Source organism: Argentina silus (assembly GCF_951799395.1).
Source record: "Argentina silus genome assembly, chromosome: 20".
NCBI lineage: Eukaryota > Metazoa > Chordata > Actinopteri > Argentiniformes > Argentinidae > Argentina > Argentina silus.
This window is the reverse complement of record NC_139674.1, coordinates 6,370,474-6,385,693: the sequence shown is the minus strand read 5'-3', so window position 1 is coordinate 6,385,693 and position 15,220 is coordinate 6,370,474. Positions and strand designations below refer to the sequence as shown.

General features: G+C 42.4%; 1 protein-coding gene across 2 annotated transcripts in view; it reads right to left on the bottom strand.

Moving 5' to 3' along the window:
- rerg (RAS-like, estrogen-regulated, growth inhibitor) overlaps positions 1 to 15,220 on the bottom strand; it is a 28,358-nt gene that overhangs the window by 8,575 nt on the left and 4,563 nt on the right. The gene's annotated exons all lie outside the window — the stretch shown is intronic.

The following is a 15,220-nucleotide window of genomic DNA, read 5'->3' as shown; positions in this document are numbered from 1 at the left end:
CACTTGGCTCCTTTCAGCACCATTAGACTTATGACCTAGGACGCCACGCTCCATGAAACCCAATATTCGCCAGCAGTCTATTCGACACAATGCTCCCACTTTCCCAGTGACTAATTGTACCCTTATTTACCCTCGGTAATTCAGACACTTAAGTAACGGAGCATCAAAATGTAATCCAATTAGGATTTCCAGGGATTGGGGCTCTCTCTTTCTGTGTGGTACATTAGGCTGCTGGTTGCGCTAAGCGGAACTCGACGTTGGGGGTGGGCGCTTGGATTTTCTCCGCTCCCTTCCTTCCATGCCTGAGCCTCACTCTAGCCCTCATTACCGTGTCAGGCGACAGGTAGAGGCAGGTTTTACGTCACTAACTCGCTTCAAGGTCGTTTATCAGTCTCACAGCAAAAGCACTCCCTCCCTCGCTTTTCCATTAGCCCCCCGAAAGGCGTAGCTAATGGGACGTAGCACAGCCATGATCTTACCAACAGGGTCTCATCATGTCCGTGGCCTGGCCACAAAGGCCTTTATTCTTCTCCTCTGTGCACTCAATCAAAACCCAGTTGTGTTATGGCATCGCAGGGTGGTTGTGTTGTGTTTTATATCCGTGGCTCCGTTTTCTCCTTTCTCTCGCCGTCATGCGGCTGAGTGACTTCAAATGGGCCGAATGGCCTCTTTGAGTCTCAGGGGGGTATCTGTTTCCTCGTGTCAAGCGACAGTGCCACTGCTTTTGAAAGGGTACAATAGGGAAAATTGCTTTGCCTCTGAACTGGAAAGAACATCCATCTTTGTCTGGCCTGTTTTCTCCTCATAATTAGCCGCTACATGGACAAAAGCTATTATGGTGGACAAAGTCTCAGACACGTTTCATTTAGCCCCTACAGAAATCAAGTCGAGTGAACGTAATAGTTGGATGGTAATGCTTGGGGCTACAGTAGGTGCTTGAATCTTTGGTCCAGCAATTTGTCATTTCCCAGACATGGATTGTGAGGGGCCCTTGACTGATTCTCATTCATATATTTTCAATTTATTCAAAACTAAATCAGCATATTGAATAGATCCAACAATCAACACATTATTAGTCTGTGTCATGTATAACACACAAAGCACTATGGAAGAAATTCTGACAAAGCTTCCTCCTTTCAATAGCAAAAGCGAGGCCACAATCTCATCATTTTTTTTTATCTGAACTGTCACATAATTTGAGTAGTTCTACTTTAAAATGGGATTTAAATACCTTGCTTTGCTTACTTCGGTTCTGCTTAGCAAAGGAACACTTTTCTCCTAAATGCACTTAATGTCTCGCTGTCCCTCTCCTTAAATATCATTCCCAACAAAGGACAAGGTGTGAGATACATTACAATCGCAAAGGAATTGACATATGGTGAGGGTGCAACTTCTTCAGGATGTCCGCTAGGCTCATTCAACTGTAAATAGTTATACACATTGAAATCATGGATGGCGCCACCAAAATCCGTCTACAACAGGAGCTCAGATCATGCAACTAATAGACCCAGACCAACCGCAGAGCACTAGATAATTTGTCATTTTGATGAGCAGGTAGACTGAGATGTCCAACTCTGTTTCAGACCCATTTTTCATCCCTTGTTCATCTTAACATTCCCCATTTACTGTCTCGGTCAAAGCAGTCGCCTTTTAGTGTCTAGTATTCCAAGTGGAAAGAGCAAGCAATGGAGTGTGAAGTCTTACCCTTGTAAGTGGAGAAACACAATATTAGATGTCATCAGTTTTCCACATAACCAGACACTTAAGTAACAGTCAAATCAAATCAGACTTTATTTATATAGCGCTTTTTGTGCAAAATTGCAATACAAGGTGCTTAACAATATAATGAAAATACAGTTAAAATAAATGTTAATATAAGGAAATACAACAATACAGTGAAAATAAACGGTAATATAAGGACATTATAGTATCGGAAATATGAGATGGTAGAACAAAGATCAGTGTAGCACAGTAGAAGAGGGTAGATTAAAATAAGATGATTTGAGAGAAAGCTAAGCTAAAAAGGTATGTCTTAAGAATTCTTTTAAAGGTGTTTACAGATTGTGACACCTTCAGCTCCTCTGGCAGGCTATTCCAGAGGCGAGGACCCTGTAGTTCTTTGTCCTCACCCAGGGAACAACTAAAAGGCCAGTGCCAGAGGACCTGAGTGATCTAGAGGGAGCATATATTAAAAGCATGTCTGACAAGTATTCAGGCGCTAGTCCATTGAGTGATTTTAACACCAATAAAAGGATCTTAAAATCTATTCTAAAACTGACAGACAACCAATGAAGGGACTTTAGGACAGGTGAGATGTGTGCTCTCCTTCTGGTCTTGGTTAGTACACGTGCTGCTGCATTCTGAATGATCTGTAGCTTATTTATAGCTTTCTTAGGTAGACCAGGAGAGCATTGCAGTAATCAAGCCTGCTAGTGATAAAAGCAGGCATCAGTCTTTCAGTATCTGCCTGGGAGAGAAACGGTTGCACTTTTGCAATATTTCTAAGGTGATAAAAGGGGGTTTTAGTGAGATTACTGATGTGAGATTCAAAATTCTAATCAGGGTCAAGAAGCACAGCAAGATTTTTTGCTAGGGGTGTGGCATTTTGTGCCAGGGATTTTAAGTTTGTGCACAGTATCACTCTCTGGACCTTTGCTCCGATAATTAAAACCTCTGTCTTATGTTTGTTCAATTGCAAAAAATTATGTGACATCCACAAGTTGATACGATCAATGCATTGAACCAGTTTATCAATAGGGCTGATGTCATTGGGTGATAAAGAGATGTATAGTTGTGTATCATCAGCATAGCTATGAAAATTAATCTTGTGTTCTCTGATGATATGTCCCAGTGGCAGCATATAGAGACTGAACAACACAGGTCCCAGAATGGAGCGAAAAATGTATCTACGCTAGGACCAGGGGCTATTGGCAGTCACGAATGCTAGAAGAAAGGAAATTATTTCATTATAAAAAATAAATATTTATTTACAGGAGAGAAATGTGCACAGGGGGGTAGTGGGGATGAAGAGGTCTTTAGGAGGGGCAGTTAAGATGTAGCCTGAAGAGATGGGTCTTCAATCCACGGCGGAAGATTAAAGCAGTACACTATGAATGTAATAGCACAGGGGAACAGAGTTAAATCATAGCAATATACAGTATCTCCTGGTGGACACACTGTACAGACCAGCATCCTCTACAGACTGTGGCCTGCTAGAACTGGCCAGTCGTTACAGCTATGTATAACTATGAAAGATATGGGCTGATTTTTCATAATAAAAACGGAATAACAAAACAAGCCCAGACCAGCACAAGGATCGACCCACTTTTATCACACTCTCCCCTTTCATCACATTCTGGAGAACCTTTGAAATTGGCTGTCTTGCGTCAACATCTCGTCCACGAGAGGCTGGCAGTCACCCACTGCTCTTTTTGTCCAGGGTGAGGTAATTACATTAGAGAGGGAATGCTGGTCTGATAACAAACAAAGCAGAAGCAATTAGCGGCTCCCTAGACCTTGTTCTGGACTGGTGCCAGGTTACTCATTGAACGACCCATATTGATTCAGGTCCAGCCATCAGACAGACACCCTGTGGCTCTAAGGTTCCCGCCTTCCAGGGTCGCAACCCTGATCCCTAAGCTGACTGCAAAGTTGTCTGGCCTCGGGTCTGTAAGACATGACACCCAGAGTCAGCTGTGTTTTGCTTTCCCATTAAAACATGGTCTGTCTGGCCACCATATCGTCAAATTTTTTTCTCATAATTTTTCATTGATGAAAACGACCTCCATCACATGCAATAATGTCCGTATGGGACACATTTGTTTACTCATGGTTTACAAGAACTGGCAGTGCGAAACAATCAAAGTCGTGAGGTAAATCATTAACTTTAGTGGCTGTTTAAGTGGTTTTAATAGCATTCCTCCCAGTGTAGGTACACAGTATCCTCTCACTGCTCTAGTGCAATGTTGACTCATCGTTGAACAATGTCTCCATGTCACCTCCCCCACACAGTAGAAATCATATTCCTCAACCTTAACATTTAAGTACCACTTTAAATGTGTTCTTAAATTGATTTCAAAAGTCACAAAGAGACACGCGTTCTCAGAACATGAGCGAGGATTGTATTGTGTATATACAATATACATGACTATACTGTACCTAATACAGGTCCCATCATGTGCTTTACACAGCAGCCTCGTGACACTCCCACTCCCTATTCACTTCAATGTGTCAAATTGATTTCTGGACCAATTACCGCCAGAGGTGCTCTAAAGGGGCCTATAGATTTCGCTGTGCTAACCGTGATGATTGGTTAGTGCTGTCCAGCAGATCTGCCCTACACGGGAACCAGCGCTGGTGTGTAATCCAGTGGAGGCTGGTGAGTCATTCCATTCCATGCATTACAATGAGCCCGTCCTCTGATTTCTGCCTTCACCAACCTCCGCTAGTGTAATCCAACAACAAATCTATTTAGTATGAGAAGAGAGGATAGAGTACAAGGTGTGTTTACAGTAGGTCAAGACTGTTTCATTCCCATTGCTGAAGCTCACGTCTCGTGATGGCTATCGTGCCAAAAGGAGGTTCAAGTTAGAGACTGAAATTTCCCATTGATCAAATTTGATCCGGGAGATAGCTATTTCAGGGCAGGCAAGGTGCAGTGGGCTGAAGATCTACAACATTGTATGATTTATTTGACAAGTACTGAGGCATGATTCCTAATGACATGATAGGGATATTAGGATAAACAACAGTATATAACTGCGTTATCTGAGCTGTTTTTTATTAAAAGTATTTCTGAAGTGACTTTCCCTTTAAGATGTAATTCAACACCAGCATATTTAATTCTACATAATGGAGCACACAGTACTGTGATAACTGCTGTGACTATTCTTTGAGCTGTATGTGCCTCTTATACTTCAGGATGAATTGTGAATCAAATTACAGCTTTGTATATACATGGTTTTAATTTAATAGTGCACGGCTTATGGCTTTTTCCTTCATTCAAGTTAGAGAATAATGACAACTGTAATGGTGTGGCCACATAGATGGGGTACACAGATTAAGTGATATTATGTAAGTGAGTCTTTCCAACCTGCCTGCAATAGTCATGAATTAGCCCTAAATAAATATACCCCCCATCCACTTCCTGTGAACACGAGGTCAGGTCTCTATGTCACAGTCTCAGCGTCCAGCAGAAGCATTCCCAGAGTCTCTTTCACCGCAAGACGCTCTCTTGGGCACGTCTGTGTTCCCCCAGTAACAGGCCTCTCTCCAGGACTGTGTTTGATAACAACTTAATGGACATCAACAACATTTATAAATACAAGGAAATGGATGTACAAAGGGGACTGCCAGTAGCCACAACAGAGACATGGGGGACCTCCATGATACTGTAGCTCTCTGCTAAAAGAGACATTGGCAGAGATGGATATTAGTAAGTGGATCTTGTTGTTGTCAACTGATCTCCAAAATCCAATTATTTTGTGAATCACAACCACCAATTAACTGTCATGACCAAGGGCTGTATTTGCGCGAGATAATAAGTTCCCCCCCCCCATCTGCTCATTACTGAGTCTCATGTTCCTGGTTACCTGATTAACTATGTGCTAATAATGTGTTTTCGGATCTGACCAACACAAGAGATGAAATGCTATTTCCAAAATAATCAACCAACTTTACATGTCATATAATGCCTAATTAGTCAAATGTATTAGACAATCCAACTTTCCTTTTCATATATTGCCTAATTAGTAAGATCTATTTACCAATTCTATATTTATAATGAAACCTTAAAGAACATCAACAACTGCTTTAAATACGTTTGTTAATGATGTGTGTACTCTCCTACAGCCTCTTTTAACCAATTCCCCTCAGATGTCCCCCCTCTTTCAAAACAGAACAAATAAAATTTGCTGTTACTCCAAACCACAAGCACAATGTCACAACACTTTAGATAAGAAAATCCCTTCCTTTCATTTAAAACCATCATGAATCACAAAATGTCCCCCCTGAGAGGGCAAGCAGGGAAAATTAATACAGTACCTCACTCTAAATACCAGTGTGCGGGCCGCCTCCAGAACTGGCACAAGCCATCGTTTACAATTTGTGTTTGTTAAGAGTGCTCTACGTATATACTCTGTGGTTCACAAGAAGCCCTTTTGGATGCTTGATTGATTTTCCCTGCCTCCAGCTGGTGTCTCGTGATAATTCAGGCTGCAATTAAACCATCAGGCATCATGGCAACCCTGTGGTCCCTTGACTCAATAAATCACTGCTTCTCCAAAGGGTGCCCATGGAGGACTCGCTAATACAGAGGCTCTGTGCTATAGGCAATGTAGTGAGAGAAAGCTCTAAATAGATTGTTCTGGTGATTGTTCAGGTACTGTACAGGTTTGGCTCCCCAACAGCTACAGTACAATCAAATGCAAAACAGTTATCCAACAGTTATCACTGTTATCCAAACAGTTGATCTTATTCAGTTTGTAAGTGTGTTATAAACACATTTAGAAGCTTTTCACAAAAATAGAAATTAGTCTTTCACATTGCAGGTGACTTTATGCCACTCCTTGCGCAAAAATTCAAGCAGCTCAACTTTGTTTGATGGCTTGTGACCATCCATCTTCCTCTTGATCACATTCCAGAGGTTTTCAATGGGGTTCAGGTCCGGAAATTGGGCTGGCCATGACAGGGTCTTGATCTGGTGGTCCTCCATCCACACCTTGATTGACCTGGCTATGTGGAATGGAGCATTGTCCTGCTGGAAAACCAATCCTCAGAGTTGGGGAACATTGTCAGAGCAGAAGGAAGCAAGTTTTCTTCCAGGACAACTTTGTACGTGGCTTGATTCATGCATCCTTCACAAAGACAAATCTGCCTGATTCCAGCCTTGCTGAAGCACCCCCAAATCATCACCGATCCTCCACCAAATTTCACAGTAGGTGCGAGACACTGTGGCTTGTAGGCCTCTCCAGGTCTCTGTCTAACCATTAGACGACCAGGTGTTGGGCAAAGCTGAAAATTGGACTCATCAGAGAAGATGACCTTACTCCAGTCCTCTAGCTTTGCACGACTTCAGCCCTGCCCCTAGGAGCCTGTTTCAAACTGTCCTCGCCGTGCACTTCACCCCAGCTGCCGTTTGCCATTCTTTTTGTAGGTCACTTGATGACATTCAAATGAGTTGGCGGTCATCCCGGTGAGTGGAGAGTCGTTTTCGCCCTCTGCCGGTCTGTAGCTTTGTTGTCCCTAATGTCTGCTGCTTGACCTTGTTCTTATGAACCGCCGTCTTTGAAATGTTAAGGATGGAAGCAACCTGACGCTCACTATATCCCTCTGCCAGTAAAGCCAGAATTGAACCCTTCTTTTCCTCACTCAAAACTTTTCTTTTCAACTCTTTTGGCATGGTCAATAGTTATTTTTTTATTCCAATTACTTTTGAGGCACTACTAGCACTGTTTTTGCCACCCAGCTGGTCCTATTGCAAGAGGATAGTGATGACCACAGCAGTGGTTTTTATATTTTTCCTCATTAAATAAGATTTGGTTCAGGTGATCACCTAATCAGTACCTCATTAAGTAGAATGAGGTGTGCCTGTATTGGAATTCAACAGACACTGGAATGGAATGGCTGCCATACATATAGAGATGCTGATTTAAGAATTTATTTGGAGTGGTCTCTTAATTTTTTCCAGAGCTGTATATTACAGCATACTTCAATTTGTAAGGAACTCTGAATGCCTCATAACTTCTGAATGCTCTCATACTATATCTCTGTAATCTCTCATGATTTATGGAATTACTGCTGAATGAACCCTTACTTCAAAGAAGTGCAGGCCTCTGGCACTATCTGCCCTGTTTAATCACAGCATGCTATTAGTCCTATTAGAAAAGTGCTTAATACACAAATTTATAATGTAGCCTGACAGAAAAAAAAACTACCAAGCATTCTCTATGACCTTGTGAAGAAGCCAGGCAAGGGATACACCATCCTAAATTATAGTATACATACAGTACTACATCCCTCTGATGGGTATGCTACTCACTCCCTCAGATCGAGCTTACATCCTTTCAATGCACCTGTACAAGCCTGTGGGCATGGAGATGACTTGTGTTTGATTGAATTAAGCAGGTCACTGTATAGGCCAGCTTCTCACGTTCACTTTGAGTGACTGGGACTTCCCCTGCGAGGATCGGACCAGTGTCCCTTCACTTTGTGCGTGGCCCAGATCTTTATATACAATCAAACAATGATGGTGAGAAAGAGAGGCATTCACCTCGAGCCCCTGCGGGCACGTTAACTAGGACATCTGGGAGAGTATGATTTCACACATCTCTCAAGGAGCAAAAGACTAAAGCGCTGTATTGTCGGGTTGGACTCTGGGAAGGGCGTTAGGTTTCTGATACTACACCGGATCTCCCTCTAATTTAGCCTCCAAACAATAGCGTTCTACTTGTATTCAGCCAGGTTCACATGTAACACAGCTGATTGTCAGAGATCTCCTGAGGTTCTCCTTAAAAGAGTCAAGGATCGTATACACATGATTGACTCAGGAAACAAACGATATGGCATTGTCTAAACTATCTGACACTTTCAAGCTGTCTTGGTTAATCTTGGTTTCGAAAGCTCACTTTGTGTCATGGACGTTTTCAGAAAGATAACTGCAACATAGCAGAAGGTTGACATGATGCATGTACTGTACCTTAAATTGGAAAATCATGACTAGATGAAAGACCTCAACTGACTGTTAGAGGGTGTTATATGGCTCCATGCTCTTGCTAAATGTTAACAAGATGTTAAGCCGAAATAAGATATGGATTCATATGCAGTACATTTGAGTTTGTCTTTTGTGTTAGACAAGCGCTGAAGAGATTTGTATTCCTCTTAGTGATGACATTAATTGAATGGAGAACATAGCACAAGTGTCACATCCTGTATGAGGCAGAAATCTCCAACAAAACTTTAAAGGACAGATCTTGGTGTCCACCTGAACACAAGCTTTAGAGTGTTGAGTGGGTGGATGGATCTATTTAAGAGGAAGCGGAGGAGGAGAAGACTTCAATTTAAAAATAAAAATGGCCACGAAAAGAGAAACATTAACCTGCGCATTTCCAAAAAATGCTTAATAGACCCATCATGAAATGTTAAGAGCTTTCCTAATCTCCTGAGGAGCAGCAGGGAAGGCAGTTAAAAAGGGGAAGTTGCTAACGATGTTGAATCACTCTGCCAATAGAGGAGAGGCACGCAGCGGCATTGTGCAACTCACAAACCGGGGGCTGGGAAGGCGACTGGCAACGGACAATATCAGGACAAGCGTTAGCGCAGTCTAAAAATACGTCAATAGATGGATGGAATGAATAAATAATCCATGATAAAAGCCAACCTCCCTGTGACACAACCAGTTTTTTCCCGGCTGTCATTGTGAAGTGGTGGGCGAGAGACTGTGAGAGCAAGTGAATAGAAAGTGCTAGAGGAAGTGTGGGGATGCTGAGGTAGATGGAGAGGCCCTTTTAGAAAACTCAAATAGATAAGGTTGAACCACAAGGACATCCTGTTCAGTTCCGGGGACAATAGGATGCTCAGGGGTATAGATAATGTGTTCAGAGAGAGTGAGAGTGAGGGGGAGGAAGGGAGGGGGGGTGAAGGAGAGGAGAAAAGAGAAAGCGTGCGTAGATGCTGATGGGATTCAGGCTCTCCGAGAATTCAGTCAAAGCTGAGGCGCTAGTCAGTGCACCTAAAGGGCCAACAAGTGGCCAGCATACATAATTCATGTTTATGACATTTACCTGAGGCATGTGCACGCACACACACAAATACATGCAAACACATACACGCACGCACACACACAGGCACACACACACGCCACAGCTGTCCCCACATATAAACAGTAGCCTTGCTGGCCTCTCTTTCTCTTCACACTTGACAGTGTTAACACACGTCCACAGGCTGACCAATCTCCTCACCATCTCTCACTCTTCTCTGTGTAGCCCTGATTCATCTCCTGCCAGTCCTCCTTTCCTAGGCTTCTGTCCCATTCTCTCTCACCCAATCAATCTCTATCTTCTCTCCAAGCCCAGCCTTATCATGCGGAGGACAGATGTGAACGGTAGCTGGCAGGTTTGGCCCCTTTGCTTTGTGTGTAGAGGGAGGCGACAGCAGGAACACTGACAGGGCAGGAGCTCTATGTGTTGAGTCATTCACTAAACGGACAGTTCTACCGACATGCAACAATGGGATTGTCATTCAGTCATGTTTGCAGCAACTCAGTCTGTAATGTAAAGCTTTCAAGCTACATTTCAACATACAATGTGCCTAAGTTAGTAAAGAATTCGTAGGGACGGAGATTAACTAAACTTAAATCCAGGACTAAGTCACACTTTCATTGGAAAATCTCCATTGAACATGTTTTGTAGTCTAGGATGAGGCTTAATCTGTGTCTGGGAAACCGTAGAGTGTAAATCACAGCTCAGTAAAGACAATTATATAGCAGTCGGCATTTGTCTATTATTCTGATGTGTTACATATACACCTAACAACTCTAACCCAAGAACTTTACACAAAATGTAAACTAATATGCTCAAATCTCTCTTTCAAGTGGAATAAAGACCACAAGATACAATGATAAGATAACAGTCTGACGCTACCAATAACCATTTCAAGTACTTGCTCTATGTAGGCTCTCGAAAACACTCAACTTCAACACATCTTCGTGCCAATTCCACAGTGGGTACCAGGGACCATTTCACACATTTCCCATAACCACCCTCTGCGCTACCTCTGAGCTCCCAGCCTTTCTGCAGTACATGCATGCAGATAACATAAGCATAACTCACATAAACATATTACATAGCACGGTATGGCACAGCAGAGCGATTCTAAAATGCATCGGGTATATCTCTCAAATCTAACATGAACCTGGCCCGCACCTTGGTTCAGACATGAACCCAACCCACACGCAACATTCTAATCATGCCAGCTTTTCTGAAGGACACTTGTCAGCCTCTCATGGATCTGAACCGGTGGAATAAAACTGCAACACGTAACATAGTGATTAGTCTACTTGTGCTGCAGCCATACGATAATGCTGTTGATGAATCAGAGCCTATGCCCACACAACCACTGCACCGTCTAAAATGTAATCATGAGGGCACTCAAAGAGCAGCCGGGCACATTTCTTAAAGGTTCTCGCACAGCAACAAGGCTATTCAAGGCTGAGAATATGCCTCGAGACACTACCACCTGCATCAAGTATGAACCGTTGCCTGTCTGTTATGTGGATTAGTGCCTCTGCCTATTAATTGCCCTGTGTTTCAGACTCTATAAGGATTAGAGCGGGGATGTTGAAAGACGTCAAATCTAATCACGCATTCCATTCGTTTCAAGACTTTCCATCTCCTCAACAAGCTGTCCCTGATTGCGTTTCGTGTGATTGCATAATGGCTGCAACAGTGATTTGAATGGTCAGAACTATATTTTTAGTAGTCATTCATTTGGCTTGGCTACTGACTATGCATCAGTCAGTGGCCAAGAGCAATAATTAAATACTCTGCATGATGTTATTACAGTATATAACATTAGAGGCAATTCTTGTGGTAATGATTACACTGAATGAGATCTTCAATCCAGTTTTCAGTCTGTATGATATAAAGAAAGATATTTGGGTAGTAATACTCTTGGGGGTCCAAAACCAGGTATGTTTATTAACATTTGACTACAAAATATGTACGGACACACACTCTCATACTAAGCAGTTTTCTGTGTGGTTTAATATGACCACCTGAATTATAGTCACTGTCCATCCTCGGGGCATAAATACCTGTGTGTGTTTGTTTTCTGGGGCTCCATCTCCTCATCCCTGCCTTTAGAGTGTGAGAGGCTGTTTACATATCTCTTGAGCACTTGCATTAAACTGATTCATGGACTTGTCAAAGGCGTTGGAAACCATAAACAGCAATATTTCTGGGCTGAGAGCAGCAGACAGGCTTCTTTATTATTGTTATCTTTTCTTGGCCGTCAGGGACCGAGGCAGAGCGGCAGGATGTTTGAGGAGCTAGCAGACGGGGCCTTTTATGGGACCGCGTTTCGCACTCAATAAACCTTCTGCACTCCCAAATAAAAAAAACTGCCGGAGCCACACACTGCATGACTCCTTAAAATTACATGTATGTGTGTGTGTGCGTGCGTGTGCGTGTGTGTGTGTGTGCCAGAGCCACACAATGCATGACACCTCAAATTCATATGTGTGTGTGTGTGTGTGTGTGTGCGCATGCACATACGTGTGTTCTTACGTGTGTGTGTGCATGCCTGTGTGTGTATGTGCATGACTGTTTCACAGAGGAATGGCGAGACTAGTTCAACAAATATGTACCATTTCCAGACCCTAGTATCCCTCCGGTGAGTCAATAAAGCCAAGCCTGAAGAGAGCTGGAACAGACTACACAGCCAGTCAATACACTTATTCCACTTTATTGGGCCTGAGGCTTTGTGTGTAAGAGGAGGTCAAACCATCTTCTCAAAGCAATCAAATCCAGCCTCACAATCATGTACCGTAGGCCTAACACAGATCACCCTCAGGCCACGGATCCTCCCTCCCATGAACCAATCTCTTGATTATGAGGGTAGATGTTTCTTCTCCTTATACGCTCTCTGCTGGCCAACAGATTTCGGATTGTGCGTGCTCACCATTCATACTCTGTCACGCTCCCATTCTCCTACAGTAATAGAGCCCATTAATATCAGTCCCCCTCGTCTGTCTGAGGCCAGGACGGAAACAGTTCATCTGGAGGGAGGGAGGTGATGCTAATTCTCTGGGAATCACAATGGGAAAAAGATGAATCTGTATGGAAGTAGGTTGGAGAATGCACTGCTGTGTAAAGATATTTGTAGACTGAAGACCCATCTCTTCAGGCTACATCTTAACTGTCCCTTCGAAAGACCTCTTCATCCCCACTACCTCTCCTGTAAATAAATTTAAAAAAAATAAAATTATAATAATAATCTTTCTTCTAGCATTGTGACTGCCAGTAGCCCCTGGTCCTAGCATAGATTCATGTTTATTATGATGACTGATGGATAGATGATTCACTTACTTAGTCAAATGTATTTGTTTAATTTGACGGAAATTAGAATACCAGCACATTGATTTAATACCCCTTCAAAAAATATATTGTTTAGACTCAGCAGTAGACATTTTGAGAGCATCAAAACAGTGTGTTTTTCTTCATCCTGACTATTGACAAGAGGTCTGAGTCATCTCATTCTGTGTATTCTGTGTTTGGATGAGAGCCATTGTACTGTAGATGGGATCACTAGAGTTCCATCCAGCTGTTGATGTGACAACAACATGAGTAATCTCCTGTCAAGTGTGCGTGTGTGTGTGAGAGAGAGAGGAGTGTGTGGACTGTCAGAAGAGGAGCAGGCTACTACAAGCCTGCTCTCTATAACCCCCAAAGCTGTTAATCTAAAAGTCCATTTGTATTCACCCTCTCAGTCTTTGCAAAGGCTTAGAATAGAAAAAGACAGCAATCAAGCCATCAGTATATGTTTCATTCTGTCTAGTGCTCTCCTCTCGTTAAAGTACAATATGAACACCGTGTCTTTGTCCAGTTTGTTTGTTGTCCGGTTTGTTCTGATTACCGATATTGGATATAAGTAGAGCTTACTTCACGTTGGGGTTTCAGAGCAGAAGTGTCCGTCTTTGAATCCTAATTGATTTGGCAGATGGCTAATGAAGTCTGTGTCCTACAACCATGTTGAACCTGATGAATTGTCATCTCTCGGTTCCTGTTCTGCAGAAGGTTCTCATCACTGATTGTGATCGACCCGTTCTTCCTTCTCCTTCCTCCCACATAACCGGGCCTTTAGTTTGCCATTGATGTCGGGAGGCGAGGGCGGCGGTAACTCATTTTCTGCTCCGCTCCACACTCACTGTCACCTCAGGCGAAGACATCAGCTACACAATCACAAAAGACCGGGGCTGAACTGTCTGAAACCCCTCTGATGTACCTGTGACCGTCTCCCCTCAAGTTTGGCTTTTAAAAGGGGAAACATTTTTCCTGCTGCGAATGGTGTCTGATATACAAAGCAGCTATCCGAAATGTCTCATTACCTCCTCCTGCCCTGACGTTTATCAGACTACTGACTGCCCTAGAGAATGAATGAAGCAGAAGGAAATAGCTAGTTCATGGCGTCTGCAATGATTTACAAAGAAGTAATTTGAGGATGAAGAGTGTGTACCATTATAATGGCTCATTTGTTGTTCTCCCATATAACAGCTAGAATAGGTAGGTACGAAAATTTAGACTATGGAGATATATTTTCCAAGGAAATAATACATTCCTGAGTTCTATAACATCTTTTTAAACTTGCTTTTAATCTTTAACTATTTTTATTGTTGTTTTTACTGACTTTGTTTTACTTTTTATGTATCTATCTGTTCTTGTTCTCGCCATGGAATGTAGTGTCTTTGAGTACTGAGAAAAGCGCTATACAAAATAAATGAATAATAATAATAATAATTATGTATTGAGTGAATAACATGACCAATCAGACATTATAATACCATAGACATTTTAATACCATAGACGTTATAATACCATAGTATCCATAGAGTATAGACTTATAGAGTAGTGTCCATTGAGTATAGTAATATGCTTATGCTAAAAGTGATCATAAAATCCTTTGGCATCTAAATGGAGATTCCAAAACAGTCCTTGATCTGACCTCCACAGGCGTCAGTGTTACATAATAGGCTTCAATAACATGGATAATACTCAAGGCAATATTTTTCCAACGCAGATGACTTACCATGGAGACCAATCTGTCTTGATTTGTGCTGGGCAAGAAACATATGCTCTGTGTTATCTCGTTAGCTACTGCAGATAGACATACTGAATAAGGGATGGAGCCCTGCCCCGCGGAGTATGCAAGAATGTGAAAGAGGATTGTCATGATTGGAATGTGTTGTAGAATCGGTTTTAACTGGAGTGTGGCCATTCAGAACCAGTTCAAGCTGATAATAGATTGACTTACATCAGACAATAGACTTACATCAGACAAATCTAAATGTCAATGAAGAAAACACCCCAAAATGTGTCGGTTAAGAAAAGTAAGCCCCTAAGCCTCATCCCACTCCTGAAAAACAAACAAAGACAGGATGATGGACAGACAGACAGACACAGACAGATAGACAGACACAGACAGACAGGTGGAGAACAGACAGACATAT